The sequence below is a fragment of the Mobula birostris genome, chromosome 6 (genome assembly GCF_030028105.1).
Source record: "Mobula birostris isolate sMobBir1 chromosome 6, sMobBir1.hap1, whole genome shotgun sequence".
NCBI classification, from domain to species: domain Eukaryota; kingdom Metazoa; phylum Chordata; class Chondrichthyes; order Myliobatiformes; family Myliobatidae; genus Mobula; species Mobula birostris.
This window is the reverse complement of record NC_092375.1, coordinates 111,955,350-111,969,759: the sequence shown is the minus strand read 5'-3', so window position 1 is coordinate 111,969,759 and position 14,410 is coordinate 111,955,350.

Below are 14,410 nucleotides of genomic sequence, written 5' to 3'. Positions count from 1 at the left end.
AAGATACTGTGGAGATGGAGAAACTGAGAAAAGGTGATGGCATTTTTACAAGTGAGAGACTGAAAGAGGAATAGCCCAGGTAGTTGTGAGAATCAGAGTGTTTATAAAAGATTTCTGTCTCCGGAGATGGAGAGACAGAGTACAAGAAAGGGGAGGGAGGTGTTGGAAATCGATTAAGTAAATTTGAGGGCAGGGTGGAAGTTGGAGGCAAAGTTGATGAAGTTTACGAGCTCAGCATGGGTGCAGGAAGCAGTCAAATGCAGTCATTGATGTAGCATAGGGAGAGTTGGGGAGCAAAATACTGACATAGGCTTGGAACATGGACTGTTCCACGTAGCCGACAAAAAGGTAGGCATAGCAAGACTCATGCAAGCACCCATGGATACACCTTTGGTTTGGAGAAAGTGGGAGGAGCTGAAGGAGAAATTATTGAGAGTGAGGACCAGTTCCAGCAGATGGAGGAGACTGGTGGTGGAGGAGAATTGGTTGGGTCTGTTGTCCAGAAAGAAGCAGAGAGCTTTAAGGCCCTCCTGATGGGGGATAGAGGCTTATAGGGACTGGACATCCATAGTGAAAATGAGACGATCGGGGCCAGGGAGCTTGAAGTCATTGAAAAGATCAAGAGTGTGTGACTTATACCAATGTTAGGTTACTGTTTATTGATTACAGCTCAGCATTCAACACCATCATACTCTCTGTATTAATCAACAAGCTTCAAAACCTGGATCTCCGTACCTTCCGCTACAACTAGATCCTTAACTTCCTCATCGGGAAACCACAGTCAGTGCAGTTCAGAAATACTATCTCCTCCTTGCTGATGATCAACACTACCACGCCTCAAGGATAAGTGCTTAGCCCACTTGTCTACTCTTTCTACACCCACAATTATGTGGCTAGGCACAACTCAAGCAGCATATATAGATTTGCCAATAACACAACTATCGTTGGCAGAATTTCAGAGGGTGATGAGGAGGCGTACATAAGTGAGACAGTTCAGCTGGTTGAGTGCTGTTGCAGCAGCAACCTTGCATTCAACATCAGTAAGACCGAGGAATTGATTGTGGATGTCAGGAAGGGGAAGTCAAGGGAACACACAGCAGTCCTCATTAAGGAATCAGCAATGGAAGGTGGTGCAGTTTCAAGTTCCTGGGTGTCAACATCTCTTAAAATCCATCCTGGGCCCAACATATTGATACTATTACAAAGAATGCACAGCAGCAGCTATATTTCATTAGGAGTTTCAGGATGTCACCAAAAGACTAGCAGGTTTCTACAGATGTACTATTATCAACATTCTAACTGATTGTATCACCATCTGGTATGAAGGGACCACTGCACAGGATTGGAAAAAACCTGCAGAAATTTACAAACTCAGCCATCTCCATCATGGACACCAGCATCCCCAGCATCAAATACATCTCCAAAAGGAAGAGGTACGGGATCCTGAAGACACACACTTAACGTTTCAGCAACATCTTCTTCCCTACCACCATCAGATCTCTGAATGGATAATGAATCCATATACACGACTGCACTATTTTGTTTGCTCTTTTTGCACTACTTAATTTAATTTTTAATATATATATATATATATATATATATATATTCTTATTGTAATTTTGTTTATTATTATTCACTGCAAAGTACTGCTGCCACAAAACAATATATTTCATGACATATGCCAGTGATATTAAACCTGATTCTGATTCTGAATGAAGTTGTCCATGCTGGTTCAGGAGCCTGATGATTGAACTGTTCCTGAACCTGGTGATGTAGGACCTAAACCTCCTGTACCTCCTTCTCAATGGCAGCAGCAAGATGGAAGTATGGCCTGGATGGTGGAAGTCCTTGTTGGATGCTGCTTTCTTGTGGCAATGTTTGTTGTAGATGTGCTCAATGGTGGGGAGGGATTTTCCTGTGATGAATTGGGCTATATTGCAGCAAGTGAACTTAGAAGTAGCAATGGAGAGATGAAGATTTCAACATCAGTTGAAGAGAGGTAATTTTATCATACAACGTGGAAACAGGCCTTTTGGCTCAACTGGTCCATACTGACCAAAATGACACCAGCTAGTCCCACTTGCCAGTATTGGCCCATAACCTCCAGAATCAAATGTTTTGCAGCAGCAGTACAGTGAAATACATTAAAAATTAAAAAGGGTTAGTTTAGCTGGCCATTTGATGACTAATTTATTTGATTCAGCACAATGTCGTGAGCCAAAGGGCCTGTTCCTGTACTACCTGTATACTCTTCTATGCTTTATATACTATAAATTACAATGTATATAAGAAAATAAGTTGTGCAAAAAGAAAGCAACATCGTGAAGTAGTGTTCATAGATGTTCAGAAATCTGATGGCAGAGGGAAAAAATCTGTTCCTAACATAATGAGTGTGCATCTTCAAGCTCCCATACTTCTTTCCCTGATAGTGGTAATGAGAAGAGGAATCCGAGAGAACCTACTGGCTATTGATGGAGTAGCAGTGTTTTTATAATTGCTCCTCCTCTACTTAATTTACTGTTTCCAACTTGCTTTGAAAACTTACTTTTAAACGCAATATTGTTTTATGATGAGTCATGCCAAAGCTACTAAAAAAGAAGAGGACCCTCCCGTAACTTTGGAATCTATTTTGGAAACACTTCGGAAGCATAAAAATGAACTTTCCGAGGAGTTCCAGCAGGAATTTCAGCAACTCAGCGCTGAATTTAAACAAATGGATGTAAAATTGGATTCTATTCAAAAGAACTTTAAGTGAACACAATAAACGGATAAAAGAGAATAAAGACACTTTGACGACCTTGGATGCGAAGATTGATGACCTGGAAAAGATCTGATAAACAGTCAAAGGTTAATGAAACATTAAGACAGAAGATTATTGACTCAGAAAATAGAAGCAGAAAAAATAACTTATGTATTCTGGGTCTTAAAGAGTTAATGGAAGGCAATCAGCCTTCAGAATTTTTTGCAAACTTTTTGGCTAAATTATTTCCGAATATTTTAAAATCTCCACCTAAAATAGACCAAGCTCATAGATTGCCAGTATCAAGACCCCTTTCAGGAGAACAGCCCCGTTCAGTGATAATTTGTCTTCATGACTTACAAACAAAGCTTTTAATTCGTGAATCTCGTCAGAAAGTTATGACAGATTATGAAGGCCAGAAGATCGGAATTGTGGAGGATTTTTCATCCGAGGTATTGAACGAACACTTCAAGTTTAAAAAAGTGATGTTGGAGTTGTATAATAAAGGTTTTAAACCCTCTCTTCGTTACCCCACTCATTTTGAAAAATGGCTCTCAGAAATAGTTCCGTTCGACTCAAGAGATACAGGATTTCTTAATTTCTGAATCAATATCAGAAGTTTAATTGTTCAATAATTCCCTACATAAATCTACGTGTGTCTGCCTGATGGATCCTTTTTTTAGAATCAGCACTCTAACTGTTGATTACTTTCTTTTATGAACAATTGTTTTTTTTTACTTTTGGTATACCTTCGTATCTAATTTTTTTTTGTACTTTTATTTCTTTGCTTAGAAAATTAATGATTTAACATTAGTAAGTTTTCATTGAATTAATACTTTCCAAATTAATATGTTCTGATTTTTCTTAGTTCTTTTTAATATCTTATACTATATTTTTATGAGGTTTCTTTAATAAGTTTAATTTTGCTCTGTTTTTTGTTATGTCTTGTTGGAATGCGGTTAGCCTTGGAAATTTTTTGGAGCTCAGCCAATAAATTGTTTTGGGCAGGTAATGTTGGTAGGTTTAGTTGTTGATTGCCCTTTGGTCGAATTTTTTTCTTTGGGTGGGGATGGATTTTTTCTTTTCTATCAGCTGTTTGGTTCTCTTAGCTTCATTTGTCGCTTGGTTACTTTATCTTAAAGCTCACTGTTTGGATTTAATATACATTTCAGTGATTTTTATTCTAACCTCTCTCTTAAGCAATATTTAAAATGGACCATACTATTAATTTACTTAGTTTTAATGTGGAAGGATTAAAGCATCTTGTGAAACGTAATAAGATATTTAATTATATTAAGAAATTGAATGTCTCAATTATTTTTTTACAAGAAACACGTTCATAAATGTGATAATTTACGTCTTTTCAGCTGTTAGAAGGGTTTATTATTTCATTCCCCCTTTCAGGCTAAGGCTAGAGGTGTTTCGATTCTTATAGACAATTCAGTTTCTTTCGTTCAACATAGCGTAGTGTCTGATACCAATGGGCATTTTGTTATAGTGTCAGGGAAATTAGATAATAAATTAATGGTTTTTGCTAATTTGTATGCCCCGAATATAGATGATCCAGGTTTTTTAAATGTTTTTTTTTTTGGCTTTTACCAGATTTAAGTCTGTATTCTCTGGTTTTAGGAGGAGACTTCAGCTGTTGTTTAGACCCTGTTTTAGATCGCTCATCTTTTAAACGATTGACTTTTAGTAGAGCTGCCTCCTTTATCCAATCTTTTTTTAATGAAATGTGATATTGTTGATGTTTGGCACTTTTTGTATCCAACAGATAGACAGTACTCATTTTTTTCTCATGTTCATCATATGTATTCCAGGATTGATTATTTTTTTGTTGATAGCAAATTGATTCCTTTAGTTTGATCCTGTGAATATAAAGAAATTGCTGTTTCGATCATGCTCCTGTGTTTTTATTGTTAAATCTTCCAGGTGTCTCCTGAATACTGTAAACATATTCTGGTGTTTTAATCCAACTTTGTTATCTGATAAGGATTTTTTTAAATTTTTGGAGACACAAATTACTCTTTTTTTAAGAAAATACGCTAGAAGAGACTTCTAGTCTTATTTTATGGGATGATTTTAAGGCTCATATTAGAGAACAAGTTACCGCAAGTGTTAAGAAAAAAGCTAATAAGAATTGAATTAGCCAATCAGATGAAACAATTAGACCAAAAATATGCTTTGGCTCCAGATCCTGCTTTATATAAAAGATGTGTTGAAATTAAAACTAAATACGATCTGCTTTTAACTTATCCAATTGAAACTCAGCTTTTAAAAGATAAAAGTCAGTTTTATGTTCATGGAGATAAAACGGGTAAACTATTGGCTAATCAATTAAAGACCTTTATAGTTAAACACCAAATTAAAGAAACTTGTAAAGCTAATGGTGATAAAACATCTGATCATTTAGAAATAAACGACACTTTGAGAATTCTATTCTAAACTGTATAGTTCTGATCCTCCTAAAGATAATATTGTAATGAATAATTTCTTAGATCAATTAAACATTCCTACACTTTCTGAGAATAATTGAAAATTACTGGATCAACCCATTTCTTATGAGGAAATTGCCGAGGTTGTTCACTCCTTGCACTCGGGGAAGGCTCCAGGTCCTAATCCTGATCGATTTTCTGGAGAGTTTTATAAGGCTTTTTCCTCTTTGCTTATACCTCACTTATATTTAGTCCTTTTGGACTCTTTTAAATTAGGTAGGTTGCCACAATCGTTTTATGAAGCCTCTATTTCGCTTATTCTAGAAAAGAATAAGGATCCAACTGAATGTTCTTCTTATTGACCAATTTCCTTACTTAATGTTGATACTAAAATTTTATCTAAACTTTTGGCTCATAGGATTGAAAATATTTTGCCACCTATTATTTCTGATGATCAGACTGGATTCATCAAAAATTGATACTCCCACTTTAATATTCGTCCTTTATTGAATGTTATTTATTCTCCTTCTAAAGAGATATCGGAATGTGTGATATCCTTAGATGCTGAGAAAGCCTTTCATTGGGTTGAATGGAATTATTTATTTAAAACTTTCGAAAAATTTAACTTCGGGCCCGATTTTATTCAATGGATTAAATTGCTTTATTTATCTCCCTTCGCTCAGGTTCTTACTAATTCCCAGAATTCTAAACCATTTAAACTTCAACGTGGAACCAGACAAGGTTGTCCTTTGAGTCCTTTGCTTTTTGATTTGGTCTTAGAACCTTTAGCTATTGCTTTCAAGGAATCTAATGATATCACTGGTATTTTAAGGAGGGGTATTACTCACAAAGTGTTGCTTTATGCTGATGACCTTTTGCTCTACATTTCTAATGTGGAGTCTTCTTTACCTTCCGTACTTTCTTTACTCTACTGCTTTAGTCAGTTTTCAGGATAGAAATTTAACTTTCATAAGAGTGAACTTTTTCCTTTGAATAATTTAGTATTCCTTTTAAAATTGTAAGAAATCAATTTACTTATTTGGGCGTAACAATTACTAGGAATTATAAATTCCTTTTTAAAGAATTTTTTTTACACTTCTGAATTATGTTAAGAAGGCACTATCAAATTGGTCACCCCTCTCTTTATCGTTGATTGGCCGAATTAATTCTATTAAAATGAGTATTTCGCCTAAATTTTTATATTTATTTCAGGCCGTACCTGTTTTTATTCCTAAATCCTTTTTTGATTCTCTGGATTCTATTATATCTTCTTATCTATGGAAAAATAAAATTTCTCAATTAAATAAAGTTCATCTTCAAAAAGCTAAAAAGAATGGAGGTTTAGCCTTACCCAATTTTAGGTTTTATTACTGGGCAATCAATATATGGAATCTTATGTTTTGGTTAGACTATATTAATTGAGAGGTCTGTCCGGTCTGGGTTTCTTTAGAAGCTAATTGTTAATAAATTTTCTATCATTTCTCTTCTCGGATCCTCAATTCCTTTATCTTTAAGTAATTTAACTGATAATTTTATAGTTAAAACACACCTTGAGCATTTGGGTACAATTTAGAAAATATTTTGGTTTATTGAGTTTTTCACTTTCAAGTCCCATTTTTCTAACTTTTTTTTTAAACCTTCTATGACTGATGTAGTTTTTAAAGAGTGGAATAGATTGGGTATTAAATGTTTTCAGGATTTGTTTGTTGGAGGTAGTCTCTCTTCATTTGAACAATTGTCTGCTAAGTATAGCCTACCCAAAACCCACTTTTTTCGATATTTACAAATTAGAGACTTTTTGCGTTCTCAAGTACATACATTTCCTAAGCGTCCAGATAAGAATTTACTTGATACAATTTTTAATTTGAAACCCTTCCATAATGGATCTACAGCTTATGTCTATGGTACGTTGTTGGGAATGAGAAATGATTCCTTTAGACAAAATTATAAATCTCTGGGAGCAAGATTTACAGATTCCAGTTTCTGAGGATACTTGGAATAAAATTTTTAAATTGGTTGATACCTCATCGTTATGTGCCCATCATTCCCTTCTACAATTTAAAGTGGTTCAAAGGGCCCACATGACTAAAGATAAGCTCTCTCGTTTTTATTCGGATACATCTCCCTATTGTGATAGAGGTAACAATGGAGAAGCTTCACTAATCCATATGTTTTGGACTTGTCCGAGTCTTGGAAAATATTGGAAGGAAGTATCCCAAACTTTTTCAGTGCTTTTTTAAAGTAAATTTTAAACCTAGTCCTTTGACTGCCTTATTTGGTATTTTTGGAGGAAATTATATTATTTTGGAGTCACATAATTTGCGTTTTTTGGCCTTTATTTCTCTTGTAGCCAGGAAGGCATTGTTGCTTAAGTGGAAGGATGCCACTCCGCCTACTCATAGGTTAAATGATGTTATGTCATGCTTAAATTTAGAGAAGATTCACTGTTCAATTTCTGAACCTAGACAAGATTTTTTAACATTGTGAAGACCTTTTTTGAATTATTTTCAAAATCTTTGATTTGCTATTAAGCACAGATGTCGGCTAACAATATGTCTTATATGATAAGGATTTTTTTCTTTTCTTTTTTTAACCAAACAGCTGTTTTTCTTTTTGGTAGTGGGTTTAGATTTTTTTTGCATAATAAAATTATCTCTTTTCAATATTATGTTTAAATTTAATGTGTACGGATATGGGGTAATGAGACTATATTTGTGATTTCAATATATTGTAATCGATATATATTATACATCCTACTGTACTCTGTATTCTTTTATGTAAGAAATCAATAAAAATATTGAAAAAGAAGAAGAGGAATCCATGTACTTGTCCAACTGTCTTCTAAAAGTTGTTATTGTACCTACCATAAATCACTTCCTCTGGCAGCTTATTTCATACCGCACTTTGTGAAAAAAGTTGTCTCAAGTTTCTATTAAATCTTTTTCACCTCACCTTAAACCTATGTTTTTGATTCCCCGCCAACCCCAGGATAAAAAGACTGAGTGCATTTACCCCATCTATGCCACACATAATTTTATACACCTCTCAGCCTCCTTCTCTTTAAAGAATAAAGTCCTTGCTTGTCCAACCTCTCCCTATAACTCAGTCCTTCACATCCTTGTAGATCTTTTCTGTACCCTTTCCAGTTTAATAATATCTTTCCTCTAGTAGGGTGACCAAAACTAAACACAACAAGAAGCCTAAATGTTGGGTTCAGGATGGAGGGCTGACCATTCCAGTTTTTTCCAGAGTTGTGTATTTTTGGAATTCCGTATTTCACCATGGGTGCTTAATAATAGAGGAATCAAAGTTCGAAGTAAATTTATTATCAAGGTACTCAACATAGTCCTGTATATCTGTACCATGACCTCCCAACTTTTGTACTCAATGCCCTGACTGAGGAAATGATGAATGCTGCTTTCTTTTGGCAGCACTTCTTGAAGATGTGCTCAAAGGAGAGAAGGCTTTTCCTGTGATATATGGGCTATATCCACTGCTTCTTGTAGACTTTTCTGTTCATGGGTATTGGTGTTTCCATACCAGGCCACGATGGAACCAGTCAGGATACTCTCCACTATGCATCAATAGATGCTTTTTCGAAGTTTTAAATGACATGCCGAATCTGCACAAACTTCTATAAAAGTAGAAGCGCTGCCATGCCTTCTTTGCAACGGCACTTATGTACTGGTCCCAGGACAGACCCTCTAATGTGGAAATGTCAAGGAATGTAAAGTTAATGACCCTCTCTATCTCCGATCCTCAAATGAGGACTGGCTCATGAACCTCCGATATCTTCTTCCTGTAGTCAATAGTCACTTCTTCAGTTTTGCTGATGTTGAGAAGTTGTTGTGGCACCATTCAACTAGATTTCAACCAGATCTGGAGTAATTGTCCAGTACTTAATCATTGCACTACCATAATATTCCTAGTTTCTTCTCCTTCCTCTCCATCTAGCTGACCCCTAGTTCTAAAAGATCTAAAATCTCCATGTTACTCCATTTCAGGCTATATCCCATGTTTTTCTTTTCCAGAGGCAGCTATGTCTTCAACTGTCTTGTATATAAGACCATAAGACATTGGAGCAGAATTCAACCTTTCAGTCCATTGAATCATGGCTGTTTTATTATCCTTGTCAATGCCATTCTCATGCCTTTTCCCCACAATCTTTGACACCCTTACTAATCAAAAACCTATGAACCTCTGCTTTAGATATACGCAAACACTTGGCTTTCACAGTTCTCTTTGGAAATGAATTCCACAGATTCACCTCCATCTGGCTAAAGAAATTCCTCCTCATTTCTGAGGTTGTGCTTTCAGGTCCTAGTCTCTCCCACTATAGGAAACATCAAGGCATAATCAACGTCTAGAATTTTCTCCCTAGGACTTCCTGAATCTCTCTTTTTTCCCCCTCTCACCCTTCAGGACATACTCCGTATTTTGCAGTTATTACTTAAGGGTGCTATATGTGTGCAAATTGTTGAACACAGAAAAAATACTGAACTTAAAGAGTGCTTGAAAACACTAAACAGGTCAGGAGCCACTGCCAAGGTTAGGAAAATGTTAATGTAATATATACAACAAAATATTTTCTTGTGTGTTTTTTTATTTAATAATTTTCAATGATTTATGGACTTGGCACAATATTGCTTTATGGTAACAAGGTGTTATTAAAATACAAGACAATATATTTACAATACATAATTTAAAGTTTATGTCTTGGGTGGAAAATTTAATAGTCAGTTATTGCTCTGGGGTAATTTTAACTTGAAAATATTAGGGAGCAGAGTTTTAAGATGATTGGATAAAATTTAGGGAGGATGTCAGAGGTAGGATTTTTATATCGAAAGTGGTGGGTGGATAGAATATGCTGCCAGGGTGGTAACAGGACCATAAGACTTAAGAGCAGAATTAGGTCATTTGGCCTATCAAGTCTACTCTGCCATTCCATCATGGCTGATTTATTATCCCACCCAACCCCATTCTCCTGCCTTCTCCACATAACCTCTGACATCCTTCCTAAGTAAAAACCTATCAAACTTTAAATATACCTAATCACTTGGCCTCCACAACTGTCTGTGGCAATGAATTCCACAGATTCACCACGCTCTTGCTAAACAACCTACCTACTGTCGATTATGCCACTGGCATTTAGGGCAGCAATGAAAGTCCTCCATCTCTGGAGGTGTTCATCGTGACAGTAGCTCAGTTTTCACCATTGTCAGTCATGCAGGTCCCCGGTGGAGACTCAGGAATACTGCCGAGCACAGGTAGAGAAGGATTCTTCATTGCTGTTTCTTTAACAGTTTGTTAGAAGCATAGAACATTACAGCACAGAAACAGGCTTTTTGGCCCTTCTTGGCTGTGCCGAACCATTTTTCTGCCTAGTCCCACTGACCTGCACCTGGACCATATCCTTCCATACACCTCTCATCCAGGTACCTGTCCAAGTTTTTCTTAAATGTTAAAAGTGAGCCTGCATTTACCACTTCATCTGGCAGTTCATTCCACTCTCCCACCATTCTCTGTGTGAAGAAGCTCCCCCAATGTTCCCTTTAAACTTTTCCCCCTTCACCCTTAATCCAGGTCCTTGGGTTTTTTTCTCCCCTAGCCTCAATGGAAAAAGTCTGCTTGCATTCACTCTGTCCATACCCATCATAATTTTATATACCTCTATCAAATCTCCCCTCATTCTTCTACGCTCCAGGGTATAGAATGTTTTACCATTCAGGGTTGTTAGCCCTGAGCTGAACTCCCGAACCTGGGGGGCTGGTGGACCACTCTCAGTCTGGCCTCAACCCTTTGACCTGTTTGGCATGGGTAACCCTACCAAGAGCCAAAGCATAAAACCCAGACTCGGACCAACATAGCACTCCGGGTCATTGAGACATGTATGCCTCCAAACCCTATGACAAGGTTGTGGTCCTTTTGGAGGCTGGCTAGATAAATTCCTCCTCATTTCTATCCTAAAGAGAAGTCCCTTTATTCTGAGGCTGTGCCCTCTGATCCTAGACTCACCCACTATATGAAACATCCTCTTCACATTCACTCTATCAAGGCTTTTCAATATTTGATGAGTTTCAATGAAATCCCTCCTCATTCTTCTAAATTGCAGCTAGTACGTGCCCAGAGCCTTCTGAAGACTCTCTGCCTCCTCATCACTACCAGACCCTTCATCTATCTTTGAATTGCCCGCAAATTTGGCCACAAAGCCATCAATTCTGTCATCCACATCACTGACATATAACATGAAAAAAAACGGTCCCAACACCAACCTCTGTGGAACACCACTACTCACTGACAGCCAGAAAAGGTCCCCTTTATTCTCACTCTTTCCCTCCTGCCAGTCAGCTAATCCTCTACCCACGCTAGTATCTTTCCTGTAATGCCATGGGCTCTTGTTTAGCAGCATCCTGTGTGGCATCTTATCAAAGGCCTTATGAAAATCCCAGCAATCAATGTCCACTAATTCTCCTTCATCTATCCTGTCTGTTATTTCCTCAAAGAATTCCAACAGATTTGTTGGGCAAGATTTCCCCTGAAAAACAAACATGCTGACTTACTTTGTCATGTTTCTCCAAATACTTCGAAACCTCATCCTTAATTGTGCACTCCAAAATCTTCCCAACCACTGAAATCAGGCTAAATAGCCAATAATTTTCCTTGTTGTGCCTCCCTCCCTTCTTAAGGAATGGCATTTGCAATTTTCCAATCCTCCGGAACCTTTCCAGAATCCAGTAATTCCTGAAAGATCACTGCTAGTGACTCCACAATCTCTTTAGCTATCTCTTTCAGAACCTTGGAGTATAGTTCATCTGGTTGAGGTGACCTTCAGTTTTCCATCCATGCTGGTATCTTAACTGCTATACCAGAGCTCTTTTCACGTTTCGCAGGATCACGTGCAGCACCTTGCCAAAGGCCTTCTGAAAATCCAAGTAAACAACATCCTTTAACAAGAGATTCTGCAAATGCTGGAAATCTAATGCAATACACACAAAGTGCTGGAGGAACTCAGCAGGTGTCATCTCAGAAGATGCCAGAATAAGGTGGGGGGGAGGGAAGGATGACAAGCTAGAATGTTATAGGTGAAACCAGGTGTGTGAATGGGGGATGAAGTAAGAAGCTTGGAGGCAAAAGGCTAGAGAAGAAAGAATCTGATAGGGGGGAGAGTGGACCATGGGAGAAAGGCGGGGGGGGGCGGGGGGGACACCAGGCAGAGGTGATAGGCAGGTGAAGAGAAGAAGTAAGACGCCAAAGTAGGGAATTGAGGAAGGAAGGGGAGGGGAAAAAATACTGCTAGTTCAAGAAATCAATGTTCATGCCATAAGGTTGAAGACTACCTAGACAGAATACAAGGTGTAGCTCCTCCCACCTGAGAATGGCTGTATCATTGCAGAAAAGGAGGCCATGGACTGACATGTCAGAATAGAAAGGCAACAGGAATTAAAACAGCTGACCACTGGGAAATTCCACTTCTTGCAGATGGAGCAGATGTGCTCAACAAAGCAGTCCCCCAAAAATTCCACTTCTTACAGATTCGCAGGTGAACGTTACCTCATCTTGAAGGTCTGTTTGGGGCCTTGAATGGAGATGAGGGAAGAGATGAAAGGACAGGTGTTGCACTTTGGTCACTAGCAAGGATATATGCCAAGAATGAGATTAGTGGGGAGGGATGAATGGACAAGGGTGTTACAAAAGGAGTGATCCCTGTGGAAAGTGGAGAGTCGGGGGTGGGCAAGGTAAATATTTGGCGGTACAGTCCCATTGAAGATGATGGATGTGGAGGCTCATGGGGTAGTAGGTGAGGACAAGAGGAACTATATCCCAGTTAAAGTGGCAGGAAGATGGGGTGAGTGCAGATGACCAGGCAATAGAGGAAATGCAGGTGAGGGCAGCATCTATGGCAGAAGAAGGGAAACCACCTTCTTTGAAGAAGGACACTTCTGATATCCTGGAAAGGAAAGCCTCATCCCAGGGCAGGTGTGGCAGAGATGAAGGAAGTGAGAAAAGGGAATGACATTTTTACAGGAGACAGCGTGAGAAGAGATATAGTCAAGATAGCCATGGGAATCAATAGGTTTATAAAAGATACTGGTAAACAATTTGTCTCCAGAGATGAAGACAGAGAGATTGAGAAAGAGGAGAGAGGTATCAGAAATGGACCAAAAGAATTTAAGGTAGGGAGGAAGATGGAGGTGAAGTTGATGAAATTGACAAGCTCAGCATGGGTGCATGAAGCAGCACCTATACATTCATCAACGTAGCTCAGAAAGGGTTGGGAGCATTACCAGCGAAGGTTTGGATAGACGTGTATAGGGACTGGACATCCATGGTAAAAATGAGGCAGTTGGCCAGGGAAATTGAAAGTTAGCAAGGAGATTGAGAGCACGTGAAATGTCACGGATGTAGATGGGAAGGTACTAAACCAAGGGAGATAAGATGGAATTTAGGTATGCTAACACTAGTTCAATGGGGCAGGGTCAGGCAGTCAGGTTTGTTGATCTTGGGTAGGAGGTAGAAACGAGCAGTGTGGGGGTAAGGGAACTATGAGGTTGGTGGCAGTGGATAGGAGATCTCCAGAATTGATGAGGTTGCTGATGCTGTGGGTCTTTATCAAGAGGCAAGTAAGAGGAGGTGCCTGAGAATAACTGCCTGGTCTCAGCAAGGTAGAGGTCAGTCTGTCATACTACAAAGCACTTTCTTTGCCTGCAGGTTTGATGGTGAGGTTGGGATTGGTGTGGAGAGAGTGGGGGGGGGGGGGGGGGAGCCAGGTTTGAAGAGAAGAGAGGAGTGCTAAAGTCGAGCCAGTTGGTACCTTGTCAGCAATTAGAGATGAAAAGACCCAAAGAAGGCAGAAATCCAGAGTGGGGTGTTCAAGGTGAGGCGGAGGGTTGGAGTCCACTGACTCTCCTTTGCCTATTCTGCCTGTTCTTTTCTCTTTGGTGGAAGCAGATACATTTAAGAGACTCTTAGAAAAGCATATGGATAATAGATAAATGGCAGGCGAGAGAAGGGTTAGATTGATCTTAGAGTAGGTTAAAAGGTCAGCACAACATTGTGGGCTGAGTAGGCCTGTTCTATGTTACATAAAAGTGGTCCTTTTTGTTTTGAAAAGCTCTTCACTCTAAATACCTGGAAATAAATTTCTGACACTGTTATCTTATTGTCTCACGGCGCTGCATTTTTCCCTGTTATTATTTTCCATTGTGCTACCTCAGTGTACTGATGTGATGAAGTG